The 24347-nt window shown below is 39.8% G+C and overlaps 1 protein-coding gene across 2 annotated transcripts in view; it reads right to left on the reverse strand.

The window, feature by feature from the left end:
- The window catches only part of casz1 (castor zinc finger 1), a 185777-nt gene that overhangs the window by 100129 nt on the left and 61301 nt on the right, over positions 1–24347 (reverse strand). The window lies entirely within an intron of this gene.

Below are 24347 nucleotides of genomic sequence, written 5' to 3' on the forward strand. Positions count from 1 at the left end.
CACAGCAGAGTAATTCTTAGTTATTCCAACTTCAGACAATGAAGTGTAATGAATTTGAACTGTGTAACATAACTGTATCACTTTAATGTTTGTTTAAAAGTGATGTGTCATTTTTGTGCCACTAGCGACACCAATTGGAACTGTTAAATTAGCTGTTATTAAATAATTATTGTTTCAAACAGGCTTCCGAAACACTTTCCCTCTCTGCCATTGGTCAAACATACCGATAGCTCTGCCTCAAACTCATGTGATTGGTTGAACCAGTGCTGCCATGTTGGCTGGTTGGGATGCTCAAACAAACAAAGCAATGTTTTTATAGCTTGTGTAAACTTGTTGTTGTTGTTGTTGCAGAAATCAACCTATTTATAGTTGTCTCTGCATATTACAAAAGGGTACGATAAAGTATTTTAATACTGAAAAAAATTATGTCAATATCCTGGGGTCTTTAAGCCCAGCCAACAGTTCAGCTATCATGGGACGAAAAAGTTAATATACACACACATAGAAAAACAAACACCCAAATTAGAGACTGTGGCAACTGGTAAAGTTTTCTAACCTTGAAAGCATGAGCAACCGAAAAATAAATAATAATTCTAACCTGATCTTCCTACTTATTTTATATCTCCCCTCAGCAACCTAACTTCTACTCGGCAACAGTGCAGTTATTAATTCATGAAGCACTAATTAGTTCTTTGTTTAATTTTGTGTTAAACAGACTGACCGGAATGATAACGACTCGCGCTGTAGCGCTCTGGTCCCACGCCGCCCCTGTTTGCTACAACAAGGGAGCATCGTGCGACTAGCATGATGAACCCAATTCCCTTCTAAGTTGCACTTCATTAAGTCAAAATGTGACAAGGAGCTTAGAGGAGGAACTGGCAGATCTGATCGTACATAACAATGCAGGCCCGTAAGTTTGGGATGAGGGGGAGCCGTGCATTCCAGCATCCATGTTGCTAATTTTCTATTTTTAACCCGTAGGGGCTGTCTTTCATTTTCCTTTAATTGTTTTTGTTGGGAGCTGCAGTGTCCTCTCTTTAAATTGCCGCTCCTATCAACTCCCCAGATCAAACCCCTGTGCAACATCTCCGCCGCAGAGTAAACAACAGGCTTGCCCTTTTGCATGAAGTGGCGCGGGCGGAATGTGCCGGTAAATAGGTGACTTTAATAACACGTTTAAAGCGGCGCACACGCCAGCTCACGTCATACGTACGCCAATGACAGGGTGTACGTTATAATAGACAGAAAAGAAAACTTTGCATTTCTCTCAAGAAACCTGCTGAGAAGGAAACGGAACAAAAGCCGGCCTGAAAAGGCAAGGAATGTGACTGTTTTTCAACCTCCCCATATTTCACATTTTTCACCAATGCGATGAGAACACAAACATAATAGAAAGGCTAATCAAGTGCATGTTTGAGATTTATGATGATCTGTTGATATGCTTGCCAAGTTTTGTTTTTCTTTCTCACACACAAAGTGTGGTATTCCTCATTCTTGCAAATATAAGAGACACACCTACACCTCATTAGGGTGCAGTTATGTAATATTTCATATAATACATGTTTGATCCTATCATTCTGTCCAATTCCGCACACAAATATTGGACATTTTTCACTATTTAACTAAATAAGTTCACTTATATAAAAAAAAAATCTCACCTTGTCCACAATTTTAAATGTATTTTTCCACAGAGCTCATTACAGTGCATTCTGAGATTGCCTTTTCTACAAATGATACATGATGCTGTCCTAATATTTGGCTAAAACAAGGCACCATAATTAAGTTACCTACCCTTTGCAACCTCTCACAATGCCGCCTCCGTAGGCAGCTCGCTAGGTTTTGAAACAGAGCATAGATGAGATATTTACCCTCTCAAGGGTCTCCCCATTGGTTAAAGATACGATAAAAAAAAAACAGACTTGTAATTACACTGTATAATAGGCAAGATTGGCATTTTCAAAATCATTTTCATGTGGATGGAAATGACATTGCTCTGACTATTCTGTATTCACTGGTGCAGATAAATAAACAAGGCATGAAGAAAGAGAGAGAGCGAGCAAGGGAGAGAGAGAGAGGAAAAAAACATGAAGAAAGAACGCAGAGTACAATGGCAAGCAGGTCAGTAATTAGAAAGTCTGTTTGCACAGTAATAATTTTAATATATTCATCAGGAAACAGGGCATGCTTCGCATGATAAAACGCCATCAAGGAAGATATCCCAGCACCCCCTTAACCTTTACTGAAGACTGACAGCAGATTGCCGAGGATCTCAAAGACAAACTAGCTCGACACATTCGACTAGGCATCGTTCGGCGGGGAAATTATGCAGCGGACAGTTGACATGAAAACATGACATTTAGATGCTACCTTTCGGTCGTCGTCACAGTTATCCGCCGTGGGTTAGTCTTATTAGTTAAGTAACTCAATCAAGAGAGCGGTGTACTTTTTAACAAACCCGCGCAAGAGGCGCGACACCTGTTAAACCAACAGAAAGAGATGAGCGCCGCACTTCTCTCAGCGCTAGAAACACAAAAACGGTCATGTACATGACATGAAGAGCTGAAAGGAAGCAGTAACCTTGTTTGTTATTTGCCTGGTGATGATTCTATGGAAATTATTGCAAATTGTTTAAAGTAGCCCTGACACGAACACACACACAAAAAAAAACTTGACCTTATTAAGTCATTTCACAAACAGAAAAGCTTTGAAAGGTGAAAGCAGTCTGGCAATAAGAGCGTGCACAGGTCAAATCAGGCACGAAATATACTTCCAAAGTACAAACCAGGAGAGCAAGTTCTATTTACGTCCTTCTCACACCTTAAAGAAAACATTCATTAAAGATTTTTTTTTTTCCATAGAACTTGATTTTCTTTAAACCCCCAGAGCCTGTGTGCATGACAAAACTCTTACATGACAGCTTCCTATCCTGAAAGCGAAGTTAGCTGCTCCCAGCAAATCCACAGAGGACCTGTAGGCTTAATAATTAAAAACAGGAACAGACACATTCAAAGTAGCATACAAAACAGCTTGAGATAACAATCCTGTGTCCTCTTAGTTAGGATTTACGGCCGATCCATTGTTTCCATTTCCTGGCTGTGTTTGTAACTTATAAAATTAGAAACTCGGTAACCCTTTCTGGTGGATGCAGGCTCGGCCCAAATAAAAGCTAATCGCTAATTACATGATTCAGATGACATACTTTGGGAGCCATTAAAGCGAGCAGCCTTTCCTCCCTGGCTCAGACCTTTTCATTCTTTACGTACTCCCCTCTGAGTCTCTATTCAACGGCTGTGGCACAATGAAAAATCGAACATTTACTTAATAGCGCTGCTTATGCGGAGCTGACAGAGGCGAGAAGGCCCCCCTTTTTGCTGTCACTCCTCGGTGCTATTCTCCACTGCCTGCTGGAGAGGAGGACACTGGGCCGAGGGGCAGCTACCTCTGCACCCCACCCTGCCCTCCTGCCCTAATTTTTGTCGTCCATCTCTTTGAAATCCGGCGCTCACGTGGGAGCAAAGAATGGTGAGCGATGTGCAACAAGTGCCGGCACCATGGAAACCACTATTTTCCCCGCAAAATATTCCTTTCTGGGCCTTTTGAGGAGCTGTCACTGAGCAAAGCGAGCATCACACGACCCCGGGCCCGGCCGTGACAAAGCCTATTTTCTGCCTCGTACTTGATTGATTAAAGAACTTTTTAGCAAAACCATGTAACGAGACAAAAAAGTGACACATGGAAGAAAGGGCCGGGGGTGAGCTTCTATCACGCTGTTTCCCCGGTAATATGAAAAAAAGAGAAGGGGGTCGGGAGGGGGAGTCGAGGTCAGCGAGAGCATGAAAACCGACCACAATTGCGATTAAGACGATCAGGAGATCCCAAAGACGTTTGGGAAGTGAGCTCATCTCGTAGCTGACCCCGTTTATTTTCTAAAAACATGCTCCTGGACTTTATTGATCATCATTTATTACATTGCATTATTTTCAGAAAAAAAAAAAAAAAGAATCTGGGAGTTTGGTCAAAATAAATAAATAAATAAATATATACACAGTATATATATATATACACACTTTTTATATAATCATTTATATCAAATAACTTAAATATAATTTTAATATCAATATTTAATATAATGCATTTGTAAAATAAATAAATAAATAATTTAATTTAATTAAATAATTTAAGCAGAAATTACAGCCCAGTCAAATAGCGTCAAATACTGCATGTAAAGATGTTTTTTGAAGCAGATGGTGAAATTCATGCATTTACCAGCAGGGGCTGACGAACTCAAATCCCTCACCCTCCAACCACACGCAATTAATAGATAAAATAGTTTCACTAGGAAGTACGTAAGTGGGAAAAGGGGTTCCGAACTGCATTTCATGTTGACTTTATTACGCTTAATCTCACCGAGAGCAATTTGTTATACTTGCGCCCTGAGAGTTCATACATCATCCCGTTACTGAACTTTTTTCATTTCCATAGAGAAACCTCGCTGGCACATTTGATTAGCCATGTTACCATAACCACCCACCTTCACTCTGATTCATAATCTCTGCGTTACCGCTATCAATGCCAGCACATAATCCCCACTAATTCCCAGTGTTGGTCAGAGAAATGCTTTTTGCATTAACTTTCATCTACACATCTGTATAACCTGCTTGTTTGAGGCGAGAAAAGCGAGAGATCAATATGCTACATGGAGAACATTTCATGTATCTTGTTGGCCTAAGTGACAGGCCATTTAATATGAAGCGAGGCGGATCCAGCAGCCCAGGTCTGAGTCGGGCTGCAACATTTATTCATCTCCAGAAACAAGTCAATACAACCAGTTCATCAGCACCCAATGGCTTTCATCCACTCACACATTTATTTTGTGGATCATTACGATATGAAAAACAACAAAAGGTGGGGGGAAAAAAAATAAAAATGTTTACCTTGAAAACATATTGGATTGTAAATGGTCTTTATTAGCTGGTATGGAACAGATTTGCACATGTAATGTTTCATCCTAGCTGCCTTTATTCGGATGAAAAAGGGGATATTTACCAAGCGTGTGGGAGGGGGTATGCTTTGGCATCATGAGTCTTGGCAGGAGAAAATTAGTATTCCAGATCTGGCCAATCTGGGCTCAAAAAAGAGCCTTAGCAAATCCCCACGGTGGAGGTGTCAGGCGCAAAATGACAAAAATCTGCTCCTTGACAGGGAGTCATTTATATTTTAGCTCCGTTCCATTATCTTAACGAATCCATCATCAGCCAATGCAATATTAACAGCAGAAAATCAACTCATTAGATCCAGGGGGATTTAATCAAGATTGCAATCATGTATGCGGTTCCTGGAGAGTTTGATTTTTTTTTTTTTTTTTTTTTGGTCCTTTCCACATAATTGGCGCATCTCAGATCTTAATAAATTATTCTCTGTCTCAGACTGATGCCATTTTTTTCACTCCCTTTCACGCCAGGCTCACTCCGGCTATGACTATAATATTTACAATAAACATTATTATGTCATGGGCACACTGTTTAAATGGCCTTTAGCGAACTCTGAGAGGTAATTGGCTTTTCCATTTCTCTCTCGTTTTCTTCTTAATTGCCAGATGATATTGCTAACTGTCTCCCAAGGAAAGAGGATAAGCGTTTTGGTGGGGCTGTGCTCTTTTGCCTTTGAAAGATAGTGAGCAACTCTTTGAATTGTTAATAAATACAAACATTAGAATGTCAGGTCACAGTTTAAAGCAACAGAACAGCGTTTTTCAGTGGTTTAAAGGTGGACTGAGTATTTCGTATTTTTATCTGTTTTGATGGCTGATTCAACAGGACTCTTGGACTTGATACTGACAACAATCGGATCCATTTTAGAAATACCCTATTCATACATGTATTTGTCACCCATAAAATAATTTATCCAACAAATATGTCAGATAATAGAAAGGTTATCGAGATAAAGTGAGAAGTATCAAAGTCTCACTCTGAATCTTGGCAATGTCCCTGGGAAGCTGGTTTCTGGTCATGACCGTACAAAACCTATTTACAAGAACATATCAAATCAACAATGACATACATTTCTCTTCTTTAGCTTAAATCATATTAAAAAGTGCATTTTTTTCAAGCTAATGCGGTTGCACAGTCATGAGTAAATGTTATTAGCTAATAGCTCAATCCAAAAGGCAATTGGTTCTTTTAACTACTGTTTAAGTCATTGCGATGTCTCTCATATCTCATATCAAGTTAAAAAACATGCAACTGTAAGATAAAGTTTAAAGAAAACAAACATTATGTGATAAAAAAAACACAAATGCAAACTGTGAGATACAAAGTTGCAATTAAAGAGTCTCAATTATGACATATAAAGTCATAAAACAGTCACAATTACAATATATGAAGCTAAAAGCTATGTGTGTGTGTGTGTGTGTATAAAGTACCATTCACCTCTATGATTATATAAGACAGGACACCATACAATAATATATTATTTGAACTACCATTTCAAATAATAAATGATCAAAACAAACAGTATAGTCAAACTCAAGTTAAAAAGGAGTCCTGTAACGTGCCCCGGCCTGGCCTGTTGCCACGGCTACACACAGCCAACAGACACAAATATGGAAGCGTTCACATAAAAACAGTCAGAGGAAGGAAAGGAAATACATGGATCATTCAACAAGAATATCAAACAAAGTTAATCCAGAACACTTCACCAAAACCTCCATTCTACACATGGTACATATTCAAAAAAGTTGATTCAGAATTAATTTATAGTCAAAAATCGTCTATTCCCCACAATCCTCTCTACACTCCCCGCCAGCAGCGCTCTCCAGTCAGGATTAACACATAACATGTCCTACAAGATCCAAAAGTATAAAAACTGGGGAAGAGCCTTTTAATCTGCCTATGGAACAAAGCCTTTTTGTACAAGCCTTACCCTGACCTTGTCACTAGCAGTTAAAATCACTGTCTATTCTGCAATATAAAGCCCTGGTCATCTCGCTGTGTCTCTCTCCACGCCCCCTGCCTGTAGAGAGCAGCACAGAAAGCCTGGCTAATCCCTGTGTCACTCCGAGATGGTCAGCGCTAAATCCTTCTCCTCAGTAAACCAATCTCTGTGTTTTTTGTCTAGATTTATTAGATTATAAGCCCTTCCTGGCTCTGCCTGAGTCAGTGCGACACATACTAATCCTAATCGGAATAGACAAGTATTAGCCCAGTTCAAGGGGAGCTAAACTGTGACGGCGCTCAGATCGCTGTGACAAGAGCCAATAACACCATCTTTTTTACACATCTATTTTTAAACAAAGCATATAAATCAAAAATACCGTACACTTTTAATTGATAAATAATAAAAAATAAAGACATTATGCTACTTAATGTGTTTATTCTCTCTATCTGGCTCCATAATCATATCAGATGTGCGTCTTGTTAATCAATTAGATAATGCATCAATGCTGCTGACTGTTATTTGTTTATAAGGCCTTATGCGTTTAAATAAATTTGCAAAATCCCAGGCTCCAATAAGCAGAGTTGCCCTATAACGTAATCAGGGTTAAATGCCTTCCTGCTGGCCAGAGTTAAAAATAAAGTCTAATTCTAAGACACTTTTTCAGGCTGTTTAGTTGTTTGCATGTCTGCACATACAGCAAGATGCAGAAAAGACTCGAAAGAGAGGAAAATGCCAGTTTAATTTATCTAAATTGAGCCTTTTAGGGTGCATATAATCTCATCTTGCCAAATATTGTGATAAACTAAGCAAATATTTTCAGAGCCTGCATTAGTTAATATGAGCTGGCAGTGAGTAAGCCGGCATCATATGACTTATGGTCCATATGACTAATGAGGACAGGACTGACTCTGGATCCAGAGGTGTCTCTCTCTCTGCAGATGTTGCTGCCAGTGATATCAGGGCCAAAAGTGTGGCTGCCACTGCAGGATATCCTGAAATACTACTGAAATCAATTAAAATCTCCACACTCATCTAAAGTTACACTACTGTTTGGCACTACTGAAGTCAATCATAGTCTCTTTCTTTAAAAAAAAAAATATTTTAAAAGGTGTTCCGGGGCTTAAACTAAAAAATAAAAGACTAAAAGTACGTCACATGATTTGGAAGTCCAGTCTTGGGAAATAAATTTCTATAAAAATATATTGGAAAAAAAAAATAGCATACTTCTCATATAGTGACTTACTGGCTCATGCAAACCAGCTAAACTTCGACCCTTTGCTACATACTGCATAAACAGTAAGAGTAATATAATATTCTAGAAATAGAGTTCCCAGTGCCCCTGTCCGAGAGCCTGTGAGTGAACGTAAGAGTGAACGTAAGAAAAGTCTGTGAGTGAACGTAAGAGAAAGAAAAGATACATATGAATTGTGCACTTCAGCACATGGAAACAAATTTGTGTTCCCATGTCTGTTTGTGTGCGAGAACAACAGCAAACAGCATCCAACACACACGGCAGCCTGACCGCGTGTAGCCGCTGGCTGACAGGAAGAGGTGAGGGAGATCTGACAGCAGTGTCTGCTCCCTGTACATGTTAGCTTGACCCTGAAAGTGAGATCCTACTCTTGGGTCTTCCCCTCCAGGCAGGAAAAGGACCCTACATATCACTTCCTATTCCCCATCACTGCTTAAACCAGTTCAGATCATCCTTGCTAAAAAAAAAAAGACAATAAAAATAAAACTGCCGCATAAAAATCCTTTTATCCTTCCGGAGCTCCTCCGTGGAACTCGAGACCGGTGCGGCTCCGTTCCCACAGCTCTGCTTGCCACAAACAGCTTAAACCAGCCAAATCTGGTTTGCTGATATCCCAGCTTTGTCAGGTGGATCTAGTTTGCTGGTTTTAGAAATGTTTTGAGGGTATGCCATTTGGGACATCAGCATACCAACTCAGACCAGGAAACCACCTTAGATGTGCACCTGTAAACCCCATGTTCATCTCCCAGTGTATTTTTGGTTATGTTCACATAGTCAGTGTTTGGGATTGACAACTGTATTTACTAACAGGTGTGACATAAAAATGGTCCGGTTCATACAACAGAAAGAATAACAAAGTCAAACTCCTTTTCTAAGTAAATTAAACTATAATCCAAAGTAAATATCAAAGATATTTCAATAACACTGTAAAGTGACACAACCTTATTTAATGAACTACCCAGAATGAGACACAAGTTCATCCATCAAAACTGATGAATCGCTGTTGGAAAGACGGTGACTGTTGACATGTTACTATTTATTTATTTAATTTTTAGAATTGTTTCAATATAGTTACTGACACTGACGAAGGCAAAGAGCTGAAATGTTTGTAACAAATAAAGTATTCTTAGAGTGCAGATCTTTTTTGCAACTATATATTTTTTGCAACTATACTATATTTTCAATATAGTTATGGCCATTTGATGGATTGCATTTATGCCACCTCTAAAATTATTGTGAAAAGTCATTAAAAAGTCTGCATAAATACAATTATTAATTGTTGAAATCATCTCATCCTTTGTCAACAATTTTTTTTTATTTTCCCCCAAATATAGTACTAAATGAATTGTCAATGGAACTGTTAAGAAACCGGAATTGTAAAATTCTTTATAATTCCAATCCCAAATTCTAATTTCAGGAAGTTTTTGAGTTATAGAATCCAGTTGTCACTCTTGTTCATAACTGAACTGAGTGTGAACAGAAGCATATATTAGAACTCCAAACAGTGTATGTGTGAACAGCCATAAAGAACCAGGACCCCCTTCTGTTTACAATGATTCCTGCTTCACAAACACACAGGCCTTAGGAAGGGTGACCCACGCTCTACTCAACACCTACTGAATGTGCCTGGCATAGACTATTTATTTCCAAAGCATAACCTCGTCAGCTTTGTGAGAAAATCCATGTCTGTCCCGTCTGCACTTTTGTCTCTTATATGTAAGTGGGAGATATTTCAACCGGCTATCAGTTTACCTTATACATGCTGGTATATACAGGAAAGGTGCCCATGTAGGGTCAGTGGCTCTTCTCCGAACGTCCCTCTGAATCAACACTGCCTGTCTATGGCCATTTGTTTCCCTCTGTACCCTCTCTTTCTCTCTCTCTAGATGGAAAATATTGCATGCTCTTCAGAGAGGAATGTAGTGCTGAGTTGCATGTCTGAGGAGGCTTGATAAAATGCCCACAAGTAACACAACCCTCGGTGGCACTTTGAGAATCAGCAGCGGTTGACGTTGGTGAGAGATTTGGCTGAGCTTACGCATATTTTCAGAGCACAGCCATATCTACTGACAACAAAAATCAATCCGGTAGCAGAAAGCCATCAGTTTAGTTGACCGTGGAAAGGTTGAGCACCAAAACATCAACAAAAAAGCTTTAAACACTTATTGCCTCGCCTTGTCTTGCCAGAGACAGCAAGGGAGAGAAATTCATTAATATATTGCCTACATAGAAAAAAGCTGCATAGGGGATTGCCAAGATGGCCACCGCATACCTTACATTAAAGGGACTTTTGTTTCTCATAGCCATATATTTAGTGGTCCTAAATAAAATCTTCAAATCAAGAACTGTTTATTTAGGCAGGAAGACATTGTATGGGTTAATTATAAGGTTTTTTGTGTTTTTTTTACATTGGGGCGTGGTCATCTGAAATGGACTATCCCACAACAGTAGAATGGCATGGGTAAAAAATGTATTTATATGTATTTAATGTAAAAGACATTTATCTTAAAAATATTTAGTAAAACTTTACTGACCCCATACATATAAACATTAGTTTATCTCATTCATAGTTAACTTTGTGCCCCAAAAAAACCCTTTATTTTACAAAGTTTTGATGCCACTAATCTGGCCAACATCAGCAAAGCAAGTGATTGGCTTTTCCTCAAAAGTGCTCACTGTGTCAGTCCATGTCACATGGCTGACACCTGGAAGTCGGATAAAGACAACCAATCAGATTGGAACTATTTTCAGTGTGCTTTTTGTGTGCAATATGCATCAGAGAGTCAGTGAAGGGATTGTGGGATGGTTTTTCCACTGAAGTGTTCCTCACATAAACAACGACTGAAATCAACACAGTTCACCAGAATGAAACATTGAGAGGCGACTTCTGAGGAAAATGGGAGCGTTATCATCTCCAGCAAGCGGGTGGGGAGGCAAACAGCTGTTTAAATGTGAGGGAGACAGGAGGAGGTTAAAAGGAGTCAATGGAGGCTAAAAAGACAGCAGGTCTAGCGATGACAAAAAACGTGGCCAGGGACTGCAGATCAGGACTTCTGGAAACCACATCAAACAGGCCATGGAGAACAGCCAAGATGAACACACACCAACTGTTGCAGAGCAAGAGAGAATCAGGGAGGAAAAAAAATGACGGGAGAAGGAGGAAACGGAGAGGTGGCAGGCAGTAGTTAAGGGAAACACAAACGACCGATGCTTCACCGGCCCAATAAATCTGGCACACCGATCAATCGTTCAGAAGCCATACACTCCAGCCTATCAGAGGCCGGCCACTCGCTCAGATGAGCACCTGACTAATACCCGCTACAATGTCACTTCTATATTTGTATCCCACTAATCTGCTCCCCGGGCTCCAATCTTTTCCACTTTCTTGCAAATTTATCACTAGACTGAAAGGCCGGTGCCAGATCCTAAGTGCCTCACCCCTTTAAATTAAACTGTGGCATTTCAGATAAAGCCCCTAAATTCCTTATCTCAGCGCTCTGAAGAGTCTGTAAAGGCAGAGTGTCACTTTTCCTAAAACAGAAGCTGTGACGCACCCAGCGCTCCTGCCTCCCTTTCCACCATTTAGAAGAGCAAATCTTGACAAAAATAGAACAAAATTCAAGTAAGTTGCATTACGAAACAGACAGCTATCTCTCCACAAGTGTGGCCATGAGAGCCCCTGTCTGCGTGCCAGCAAAATACCAAACACACTGAACAAATGACTTTTGGGCCTAAGTTTGCTTTTCTTTCTCAGCCACCAAAAATAAAATATATTAAATTACAACCTGCCCGTTCTTTCCCAAAGGAAAAGTGCAGTGCTCAAAGACTGCTCTTTCTTGAGCAACATTGTTTACATTGTTGAGATGTTATCTGAAAGTCTAGAGGAGTTACAACAGGAGATTACAGCAGGATACAAATCTGTGAAATCTGCCTAATAGAAACCATTGAGATATTAAATATATCATTTGTGGTGTTTATTTCATATGGGTTCAAAGGACTTTAAAGCTAAAGTTGAACTTTTCTCTCTCAAACTACAGCTTCTGTTTTCAGTCCATCTCATGTCCAGGCTTTAGCACACAGTGTAACAGCCGTAAGCAGACTCTGTTACTCTGTTCTTGCTACAGGTCCACAGTAACACCAGCGTGTCAATATATTTCTCATTAACTTGCTTTCTGCTGGAGATGCATTACCTAATATGGGACCAAAGCATTTAGAGATCTTTTGACTAATGTGTGATAATGTGCTCTCTTTGACTCTGTCTTTTTCCCCTCTTTCTTTCTGCCCTCCCACAGATCCCAGTATATTTTCCTGCAACAAAGCAGCACATAGTGTTAAAATGCTGATATTTAACCCAGTAATGGACGTAACTTTATTGTTTTAAGGATGTTTAGATTTTTTTGGCAGTGTAAAATGTATCTCGCAGAGGACAAATTCTTTAATGCTTTTTTAAATCAATTTATTTCAATGTCAAAAGGTTTACTAGGGTTTTATTTATCAAGGGTGGATTTTTTATGCTCTTTCTTTAGTTTCTAATCTCATTTTGATATGATGTGACTTCCTTCACCCACCCAGTCCATTGTTTTTTTCCCCCCTTTTTCATGAATGAGGTCAAAACTGACTGTTCCTTTTTAGAAGGTCAAAAAACATAATAGGCGAAAAGCACTCTGGACCAAAGGTAGTCCCATGCAGCACTAACCAGAGAAACAAATTAACCCTTTAGACAGGTCCGAGCACTTGACACGCTACAAATCCCCACGCTTTGAAGAACTGCATGGCCGCGCGTTCTTCTAGCGCTGTCTGTGTTTAGCTTCAGCCTCTGGTGTTTATTTATCAGTACTGTTATCTATGCTAGAGGACTGCCTGATTATTTAGACAAGTCACTAGAGTATTTTCAGGGCCAGAGGAGTGAGATCTCTAGTGCACAGCTCTAAGCAGGCAGTTTGCTTAATGCTTGACCTTTCACCTCTCGGGGGTAATAATACCTCTATATCTTCCCTCACACACACATATGGCTGCAAAGCATGAACAACTATCCAGGTGACTTCTGACAAGGATTACTTGTTATTATATACACACATACTCGCATGTGGTGACTGACTATGGAGAGAGATCTCAGCTAGGCCAGCAGTATACATATATACACTACAATTAATGTTTGAACATAAGTCTCTTATGCTCACCAAAGCTGCATTTATTTGATCAAAAAATGCGTTAAACAGTAATATTGTGAAATAGTGTTTTCTATTTAAACATATTTGAAAATGTAATTTATTCCTAAGGTGGCTATGCTGAAGTTTCTTCAGTCACATGATCATTCTAATAGGCTGATTTGGTGCTCAAGAAACATTTCTTATTATTATTAATGTTGAAAAAAGCTGTGATACATTTATTAGTGTTCTTTGCCGAACAGAAATTTATTTGAAATAAAAAATGTAATGTCACTTTTGATCAATTTAATGTCTAAAGTATATGAATTTACATTTTAAAGGTGATGTAATTTGTGTCTTCAGTGTGATCAAATGGAAAAACAAAAATTTGACAAAATTAAATTAATTGCTCATTTCCCTTTCTATGACTGTCATTGGTCAACTGAACTGATAGCCCCGCCTCCAAATCCACACCATTGGTTTCTATGTGAGAAGTTTGGGATGCTCAATCAAACCTGTAGACATTTCTGGTTAAACTACTTCAACACTGCAATTAAATTTGGCATTTAAAGTTGAAAAGTTTGACATATTTACAACAGTAAATACTGAGGCCTAAATAAAACATACAGCAACCATTACCAACCTCTCTATCAGTTCTTTTCTTCCTTCAAAGGTTAGTTCCGTTCTTTTCCAATCAGAAGAAATGTTCCCTGACCCTTATTGAGAAATTTTGTTTTCCTTTCCATTTTTCCTTGAGATTTTGAAAAGGAAGCCGATAAATGTAGCCCTGTCTCCTGGTTGCAATTTCCTGCTTTTTCCATTTTTTTTCCAGTCCCCTCAGATTTCCCCCCTCCTATTTAAATCTCACACCCAGTGCACACTAATAATCCAAACAGCATACAGCAACTGCAAAATGAGCTCTCTTAGCAGAAAAGGTAGAATAAAAATAGAATAAAAATGCTATTTTCCAGCTGTTCCCTTTAAATCATTCACAGCCACTGCGACCGCCTCAGCAGAGACCTCGCTTTTCTCAAGCACAACAACTGAGATATCCATAAGCAGAATGTGTTTTTTAAACTCTTTTCAGTATGCTCCCCCCTTCCTGCTGGAGCAATGACTTGTGCCGTACATTCCACAGCCGGTGCAAAGCAACCGACAGTACAGAGAGACCCTAACTCCAGCCTGAAACAGAGAGAGCGCGTAAAACAGTCCCAGAATGCATGCGGCAGTGAGTGGGGCATACTCACGTACAGGAAAGACACTCGTGCATTACACCCCTGAAAGACAGGGACAGACGGTGCACTTGGCAACACAGAGAACACTGAGCTTAAGAGTTCTCGGGTTTTCTACTTTATGTAAAGTTAGAAGCGTTTGAAGGTTTCAAATATAGCGTCTGCCAAAGCGATTACTTTTAACATTGGCAAGCCACAGCGCAGTTTCTACGAAGCATTCTTTAACACTTCCCTTCTTAACAGCCATGTGCTTTAACGCAAAGTGCAGCCCCGGCCACAGCACAGAGGGGAGCATAAATTATCACTGATATTTAACGTGCTGCCTGGGAGGAGCTGCGCTCGAAACCAGCTGCCAAAATTAGTGGCATTTAGCTGTTTTGGAAATTGTTCACGTGGGGCCTGATGCTGCCTGTGACAATAAAATATATGGGTGAATCTCACAAGAACCTGTCAGGAACAAGAAATGTCATCTTACCTCAAGAAATAAGAAATCACACACACACATATATATACACACATACAGTGAGGAAAATAAGTATTTGAACACCCTGCTATTTTGCAAGTTCTCCCACTTAGAAATCATGGAGGGGTCTGAAATTCTCATCGTAGGTGCATGTCCACTGTGAGAGACATAATCTAAAAAAAAAAATCCAGAAATCACAATGTATGATTTTTTAAGTATTTATTTGTATGATACAGCTGCAAATAAGTATTTGAACACCAGAGAAAATCAATGTTAATATTTGGTACAGTAGCCTTTGTTTGCAATTACAGAGGTCAAACGTTTCCTGTAGTTTTTCACCAGGTTTGCACACACTGCAGGAGGGATTTTGGCCCACTCCTCCACACAGATCTTCTCTAGATCAGTCAGGTTTCTGGGCTGTCGCTGAGAAACACAGAGTTTGAGCTCCCTCCAAAGATTCTCTATTGGGTTTAGGTCTGGAGACTGGCTAGGCCACGCCAGAACCTTGATATGCTTCTTACAGAGCCACTCCTTGGTTATCCTGGCTGTGTGCTTCGGGTCATTGTCATGTTGGAAGACCCAGCCTCGACCCATCTTCAATGCTCTAACTGAAGGAAGGTTGATCCCCAAAATCTCGCAATACATGGCCCCGGTCATCCTCTCCTTAATACAGTGCAGTCGCCCTGTCCCATGTGCAGAAAAACACCCCCAAAGCATGATGCTACCACCCCCATGCTTCACAGTAGGGATGGTGTTCTTGGGATGGTACTCATCATTCTTCTTCCTCCAAACACATTTAGTGGAATTATGACCAAAAAGTTCTATTTTGGTCTCATCTGACCACATGACTTTCTCCCATGACTCCTCTGGATCATACAAATGGTCATTGGCAAACTTAAGACGGGCCTTGACATGTGCTGGTTTAAGCAGGGGAACCTTCCGTGCCATGCATGATTTCAAACCATGACGTCTTAGTGTATTACCAACAGTAACCTTGGAAATGGTGGTCCCAGCTCTTTTCAGGTCATTGACCAGCTCCTCCCGTGTAGTTCTGGGCTGATTTCTCACCTTTCTTAGGATCATTGAGACCCCACGAGGTGAGATCTTGCATGGAGCCCCAGTCCGAGGGAGATTGACAGTCATGTTTAGCTTCTTCCATTTTCTAATGATTGCTCCAACAGTGGACCTTTTTTCACCAAGCTGCTTGGCAATTTCCCCGTAGCCCTTTCCAGACTTGTGGAGGTGTACAATTTTGTCTCTAGTGTCTTTGGACAGCTCTTTGGTCTTGGCCATGTTAGTAATTGGATTCTTACTGATTGAATGGGGTGGACAGGTGTCTTTATGCAGCTAACGACCTCAAACAGGTGCATCTAATTTAGGATAATAAATGGAGTGGAGGTGGACATTTTAAAGGCAGACTAACAGGTCTTTGAGGGTCAGAATTCTAGCTGATAGACAGGTGTTCAAATACTTATTTGCAGCTGTATCATACAAATAAATAGTTAAAAAATCATACATTGTGATTTCTGGATTTTTTTTTTAGATTATGTCTCTCACAGTGGACATGCACCTACGATGACAATTTCAGACCCCTCCATGATTTCCAAGTGGGAGAACTTGCAAAATAGCAGGGTGTTCAAATACTTATTTTCCTCACTGTATACACATAGGCTACACAGTAGTCAACATTTGAAGTGGATCAAAAAAGTTAATCAAAGTTGTCATAAGACAAGTACGGGTATTGTTCAAAAATTCCTGTATAACTTTGATGAAAGGTTTTGATCCATTTCAAATGTTGATATATACGTATATACAAAAAAGTAAGACATCCAGAATAATTATGGTAATTTGGGGGGGGGGACATGTGTTTAATTAACATGAAAATATTTTACAACATAATAAGGGTCCTAAAAGAGTCCTTCATTTCTTTATGCAAATATGTTTTCATTTTTCGCCTTTTGATTTTGTACCGAAATGTAACCTGTACACGTTCCTGTAAGATTCAACCTTAAATGAAAAATGTTTTCTGATCATCATAAACCAGACAAATCAAATGCCTCTGCCTCTCAGGAATCAAATACATCAAATCCTAAGAAGGATATAGGTCTTATAAAAAATGCTTTCTGCGTGCGTGGCTTTAAAACACCTGTGAAATTTATAACATGTATTCAACATTTTTTATCTGGCTAAACTACTTCATTCCTCATTCAAAAGAGCATCACTGTATGTATAAATTAAGTCACAAACCAGTCTTGACACTGCTTTTTTTTTTTTCACCTCTCAAGATAAACATGGCCGGTTGCTGTGCATAGTAACTCCTCTAGCAACAATATAAACAGTCTAACACAAGAGCAAAAAATGTGCATTTCAGTTCAAGAAGGTTTCTTAATAAGGAAAAAAAAGTGGATGAAGATGCATCCCAGGCGCTCACAACATGTCTGAACTAAATTTCTCTGTTCACAGACATTCCTCTCCCAGAATCATCAACACATATTCTCTTTAATCCTTAACTGGCCAAAATGTTCTTCCAGCTAGTCATTCAGCAAACCAGGCAGCACACAGCCACAGGCACAACAGGAGACGGGGTAAGACTTACTCTGCAATAAATCCACCGGCAGGCAGGAGAGCAAGGCTGCTTTCTGAAAGGCCCACAATCAGGCACCAGATAAATTGCATTTTGTGCAAGCTGCATTGTCTCTGCTTCTGTGTTCTGCTAATCTAATGTGTTCAACATGGTCTTGGTCACCTTGACTTTGGTTGCCATAGTGCTCCATACAAACACATCCCCACCCAGAAATGCACCAAATAAGGCCAAGGGAAAAATCTCATAATCAAAGAGGTGAAACGAGAGAGAGTGGAAAATGCTTCTGAATATACACGCATTGCATTAAAGAGAGTATTAAAGCTGGAAGTGAGCTAAGATGATGATGAAGACTAATTATTCTGGGACAATAAACGTATTAAAGCGGCATCTTTGCGGGGGAATGTTTATGCATTCGTAATCATCATTCATTTTTAATCGGCAAAAGATAAATTTGAGTCGTTTAAGACGGAGGCCCTTTAAGCTGTATCAGGGCCAGCGTTGTTTGTTCTCAATATGACCTTTAAACACTTCGCTGAAACACAGAGGAATCAGCCAACGCGAAGGCGGCCGTCCTGTCTGGCAGCCGACCCCGGCAGATGCGACTTCTGAGGAGTTCAAAAGAATTCTGCATGGGGGCAAGGCTATTTACATAATCCTTCAGATATATTCCCCTGCAACCTAATCAAATTATTCACAAGTCTAGCCCCTAACCATGTAGACCCCGCGATACACAGCCCTTCCATTACCGTCCTCTCTCTTTTCCTTAATCATATCGAACCAAAACCAGTGTCGATTTTCCCTTTAGAATGGAAGGCAGTGGCAGAAAACAAAAGCTTTGCAATGTCGGACACACACAACACTCTTTTCCCTCCAGGTCCATTTCGCTTGCCATCTCAAATTAGTCCTCCATTATATTTGCTTTTCATCTGACACATTTAAAGGGAGAGAATATCGGCTAGGGTCAAACAAACTATTCTAGCCGATACAAAGAAACAGATAATTTGCCATTCCATTGTTAGCCGAAGATCATAAGTGTTATTTTTTTCTTTGCATTAACTCATCTAATCGACTTGCATTGCGATAACCTGAAACGCTTGATTGGCTTGATCTATTTTCATTCACCTCTCCTGACGCTAAAAACACGGACTAAACCGTTTAAACAACAGCACTGAAAAGGCATATTTAAACCTGCACGCAATATGAAACTAGTCTGAGCAATGTCTCATTTAGGCTTCTACAATGCCTAATTCTGCACGTTGCAATTACATCTTTGTCTCAATAACAATAGGCCATCACCACGGTTACGTCTGGCACCTAAGGGGTTAAGCTGTCAGGCTCCATCAACAAAGTTTACATCATATGTGCGGTCAATTTTCAATGACTTCTTTTCCCACGTCGAAATAAACTATTTTATGTCTCCAAATATGCAGATCATTTTGCTTAATGAAAGATGCTTGACGTCTCCGATCCAATTAATATGCAAATGCAAGCGAGGATTTATTTGTGACATTCTGTATGGGTGAGAGAAAACAAAAAGGGCTCTTAACAGTTACACTAATTGCTGTGACTGATTGTCACATATCATCATTCACTCTGAATCTCCTAAATACCACATTTCAGATAAAATTCGCGCTTGCACTTTGTGAAGATTTATTTACAAAGGGGTCGTATAGATCAGAGCGGCCGGCACTGAGCGGAAAAGAGCTTCGGGATAAACAGTCCTCTCCCTGTTCTGCAACGCTCTCTGTTTCGACCTGAATAGAACACCTTGCTGCAAATTAATGCTGTTTACTACAAGAAAACTAATTCATAATTGCTTGTTTCTTATAGTCAACACAATATACATTGTATGTATGTGTGTTTCCTGTATCTTAATGGTCAATGTACTAATGCAGTTTGGCCTCTACTGGGAAAAAGCTTCAATAAGTGATGTATTTATTACTGTAAAAAAAAAACATCTCTAATGCAGTTTCACTATTAAAAACATTTAATGGACAGTGCAATCGAATCTGCTGTTTGCATCACCCTATAGCTTTAATGTATGAAGCAATACACAATATACAGTGATTGACTTAAGACATAAGATGTGGCCTCCCTACAAAGCCAGCTAAATCAAATAGCTGATCCACTTTTAAAGCAACAGAACCCTATTATTCCACTTGCATTTGACCGAAAACAAAAAAAAATGCTAGAGCACCACAGTCAAGGAAAGGGTTAATATGGTAATCCAACTGATAATATGTGTGCATTCAATGCAAACACCCTCAAGGTTTTTACGTTGAGAGGAAAAAGTAACAAATTAGTTCAGAATGATCAATTTGCAGCTGTTTTAGCCTTGTTTTTTAAGCTAGCCTCAGTCTATAAAACTAACTAGCATGTAATTGGAAGATTGGAAATAATGGTCTTGAAAAAGACACTTTATCAATGGAGCAGCAGCGGCAGAGCTGTCAAGCTTCAGACATCGAATTGCCACTGACAAATGACTTAACGGCACAAGACTGAGTATATAACACAAAAAATGAATCCGATAAGAATGACATAAGATTTTCTTATGAATGAAAACCTCAATGATATTAACTAAATACAGCAAGATAAACCCTAAAACAGCACTAAAACCACTTCTTGTGCATGAAGGGGTGTGCTGTAAAGATAACATCTTTCAGCTCACTATGTTCTTTCTCCTCTAAAGAGGTTAGAACAGACAAGGCAGCTATTTGAGGATGTAATCACTCGCTCTTCTCCTTGAAGCGGCCCATAATGCTCCGCTGCACACTGCTTAGCAGTTAGCGGCCAGAGCAGATTGTAAACAGATCTCTCATGAATTGCAGGTTTAGCAGTTTTGCGCATCTCCAAACAAGGTGCTTCCGATAACGCCATTCTCTCTCCGACAAGGGCTGACAAAAATCAGTCACTTCGCTCCAAACATGTGATTTGAGAGCCGTCAGTCAACGTGATTGACGGATTTAATCCCCCCCAGGAGCAAATAGGAGGAGAAGACAAACCCGGCCCTGATATACAATGTTTGTTTGTAAATCCTATTAAATGCACCTTTGCCTTTCTAAGTGCTCTATATAGAACAAGGTACGAATACAGAAAAGTGCATGTTACTCGTCTTTAAAAGCTCACAAATAGGCGATATAACCAAATATCCAGCGATAACTTATTTGGCAATGTCTCAATAGTTATATAAATAAAAAAGATTAAAAAAAGAACAGTTACCACTGAATTTTGACCCCTGGCTATTATTTAGCTTTGATAAAAAAAAATTTTTTTAAAAAGCAAAGTTTCCACAAAAATATTAAGCAGAACAACTGTTTTTAACATTAATAATAATAGGGAATGCTTCTTGAGCACTAAATTTGCATATTAGAATGAAAGATCACGTGACACTAAAGTAATGGCTGAAAATTCAGCTTTGCCATTACAGGAATAAATTACAATTTTAAAATATGTTCAAATAGAAAACAGTTCATTTAAATTGTAATAATTATTTCATAATATTACAGTTTTACTATTTTTTGATCAAATAAATGCAGACTTAGAGCACACAGTGGGGAGAACAAGTATTTGATACACTGCCGATTTTGCAGGTTTTCCTACTTACAAAGCATGTAGAAGTCTGTTTTTATCATAGGTACTCTTCAACTGTGAGAGACGGAATCTAAAACAAAAATCCAGAAAATCACATTGTATGATTTTTAAATAATTAATTCGCATTTTATTGCATGACATAAGTATTTGATCACCTACCAACCAGTAAGAATTCCGGCTCTCAAAGACCTGTTAGTTTTTCTTTAAGAAGCCCTCCTGTTCTCCACTCATTACCTGTATTAACTGCACCTGTTTGAACTCGTTACCTGTATAAAAGACACCTGTCCACACACTCAATCAAACAGACTCCAACCTCTCCACAATGGCCAAGACCAGAGAGCTGTGTAAGGACATCAGGGATAAAATTGTAGACCTGCACAAGGCTGGGATGGGCTACAGGACAATAGGAAAGCAGCTTGGTGAGAAAGCAACAACTGTTGGCGCAATTATTAGAAAATGGAAGAAGTTCAAGATGATGGTCAATCTCCCTCGGTCTGGGGCACCATGCAACATCTCACCTCGTGGGGCATCAATGATCATGAGGAAGGTGAGGGATCAGCCCAGAACTACACGGCAGGACCTGGTCAATGACCTGAAGAGAGCTGGGACCACAGTCTCAAAGAAAACCATTAGTAACACACTACGCCGTCAAGGATTAAAATCCTGCAGCGCACGCAAGGTCCCCCTGCTCAAGCCAGCGCATGTCCAGGCCCGTCTGAAGTTTGCCAAAGACCATCTGGATGATCCAGAGGAGGAATGGGAGAAGGTCATGTGGTCTGATGAGACAAAAATAGAGCTTTTTGGTCTAAATTCCACTCACCGTGTTTGGAGGAAGAAGAAGGATGAGTACAACCCCAAGAACACCATCCCAACCGTGAAGCATGGAGGTGGAAACATCATTCTTTGGGGATGCTTTTCTGCAAAGGGGACAGGACGACTGCACCGTATTGAGGGGAGGATAGATGGGGCCATGTATCGCGAGATCTTGGCCAACAACCTCCTTCCCTCAGTAAGAGCATTGAAGATGGGTCGTGGCTGGGTCTTCCAGCATGACAACTACCTGAAACACACAGCCAGGGCAACTAAGGAGTGGCTCCGTATGAAGCATCTCAAGGTCCTGGAGTGGCCTAGCCAGTCTCCAGACCTGAACCCAATAGAAAATCTTTGGAGGGAGCTGAAAGTCCGTATTGCCCAGCGACAGCCCCGGAACCTGAAGGATCTGGAGAAGGTCTGTATGGAGGAGTGTGCCAAAATCCCTGCTGCAGTGTGTGCAAACCTGGTCAAGAACTACAGGAAACGTATGATCTCTGTAATTGCAAACAAAGGTTTCTGTACCAAATATTAAGTTCTGCTTTTCTGATGTATCAAATACTTATGCCATGCAATAAAATGCAAATGAATTACTTAAAAATCATACAATGTGATTTTCTGGATTTTTGTTTTAGATTCCGTCACTCACAGTTGAAGAGTACCTATGATAAAAATGACAGACTTCTACATGCTTTGTAAGTGGGAAAACCTGCAAAATCGGCTGTGTATCAAATACTTGTTCTCCCCACTGTAAGAGACTTTTTTCAAAAACATTTAAAAAAATCCTACTGACCCCAAAATTTTGAACTCTAGTGTACAGTATATCTAACAATAGCAACTTTGTGCTTCAGAATGTGACTTTATATCTTATAATTTGCCTATACTGTACCAAATAACTCTTATGACTTTATAAAACATTTATGACTTTATATCTCACTTCTTATATTAAACTTTATTAATTACCGGTAATTTTTTTGGTCTTATTCCGAGGCGGAAACGTGTTTCCCTAGATAATCAATCTAAGCAACCAGAAATTCTTAGAAGCATAATACATCACTGTGGAACATTCCAGAACTTTCTGCAGCGTCTATCTCACTTCCCGCTAATTTGCGGCCACTGGCTGTAATGAAGGCCTCATGCATTTTTACAGCAGTGTCAGGCTAAGCACTGTCATGTATAAATTAACCAGTGAGCTAAAAGCTTTGTTGTACTGCAGGAAAATGCAAGTCATCAAGCATTAAGCACATATTAATTTTCAATGGACCAGCAATAATGGGAATGTTTTATGAACAGGAAATCACTGTGGTCTTACCCGTCAACCAACCCGCATCAAACAAGGTGCAATTGCGTTCCGTCACCCCACAAGCCCTGCACGCGGTCTTCTCGTCTGTAGAAATATGTTGTCAAATGCGAGCACGATGCAACTTTTGGACATGTCACAGAGCTGCAAATCTGGCTCTGACCTTGTGAAATAGTCCCGTGAAATGGTCGTCACTGGCATATTTGAATGATGTTTGGGACTGCCTATGTAAGATTGAGGCAGCGGTTGTGAGAAAGGCAGATTGCGATGGTTTTTATGGCTAACTGCAGTATTCTTATACCAGGTAGCAGGTTTTCATTCTCCAGGCTTTTATTATGCCACATATAAAAAAGGTATTAGATGTGATGATGGGCACAGGCCTGAGCATTCTTCCAGGCCCTTAAAAGCTTTTTCAAAACAAATGCGGTAGGGCGAGGTATTTTAATAACAAGTAGATCGGCCCAATTCCATTCTTTGCTAACTAATAGACTCGCGTGCATCATGAAAAAGTGGAAAATCCTACAGTAAATTTGAAGCACAAGTAATCCGGTGCATTGGAGGATACTCTCCCTCCCTCTCTGACATCTCGGCCAGAGTTTATTTCACCTCAGACGGAGGTGAAAATGGGTTTTGGCTCTTTTTTTTATATAAAGCAGACTCAAAGGACAAGCAAAAGATTCTGGGGCCTAAAGCTGATGCCCTAGTGGCTCGGCCAGCCACTTTTCCAAGGCCTGCTACTTGATTAAATGCATAATCCACTACTCCCCATCCCAGATGATTTAGTGTGCCTTTAAATCAGCTTGCGCACACATAAAAACCTCAAATAAAAATCACCAAGAAAAACCATTGCACTCTAACTGTTCTATTAAAATGATACCCGGCCAGGCCTTTCTTCTCCGCAATACCGTTTATTCCACATGAATGCGTATCTTCATTTTTTTTTTTTTTCTAGGTGTGCATATAAAATATTTAAAGTTTAAAATGTCAGCGTTGAAACATCAAATGCAGGAGTCTCTCATTAATCACCTGGGA

This window comes from Abramis brama (assembly GCF_963993115.1).
Source record: "Abramis brama genome assembly, chromosome: 22".
Taxonomy (NCBI): domain Eukaryota; kingdom Metazoa; phylum Chordata; class Actinopteri; order Cypriniformes; family Leuciscidae; genus Abramis; species Abramis brama.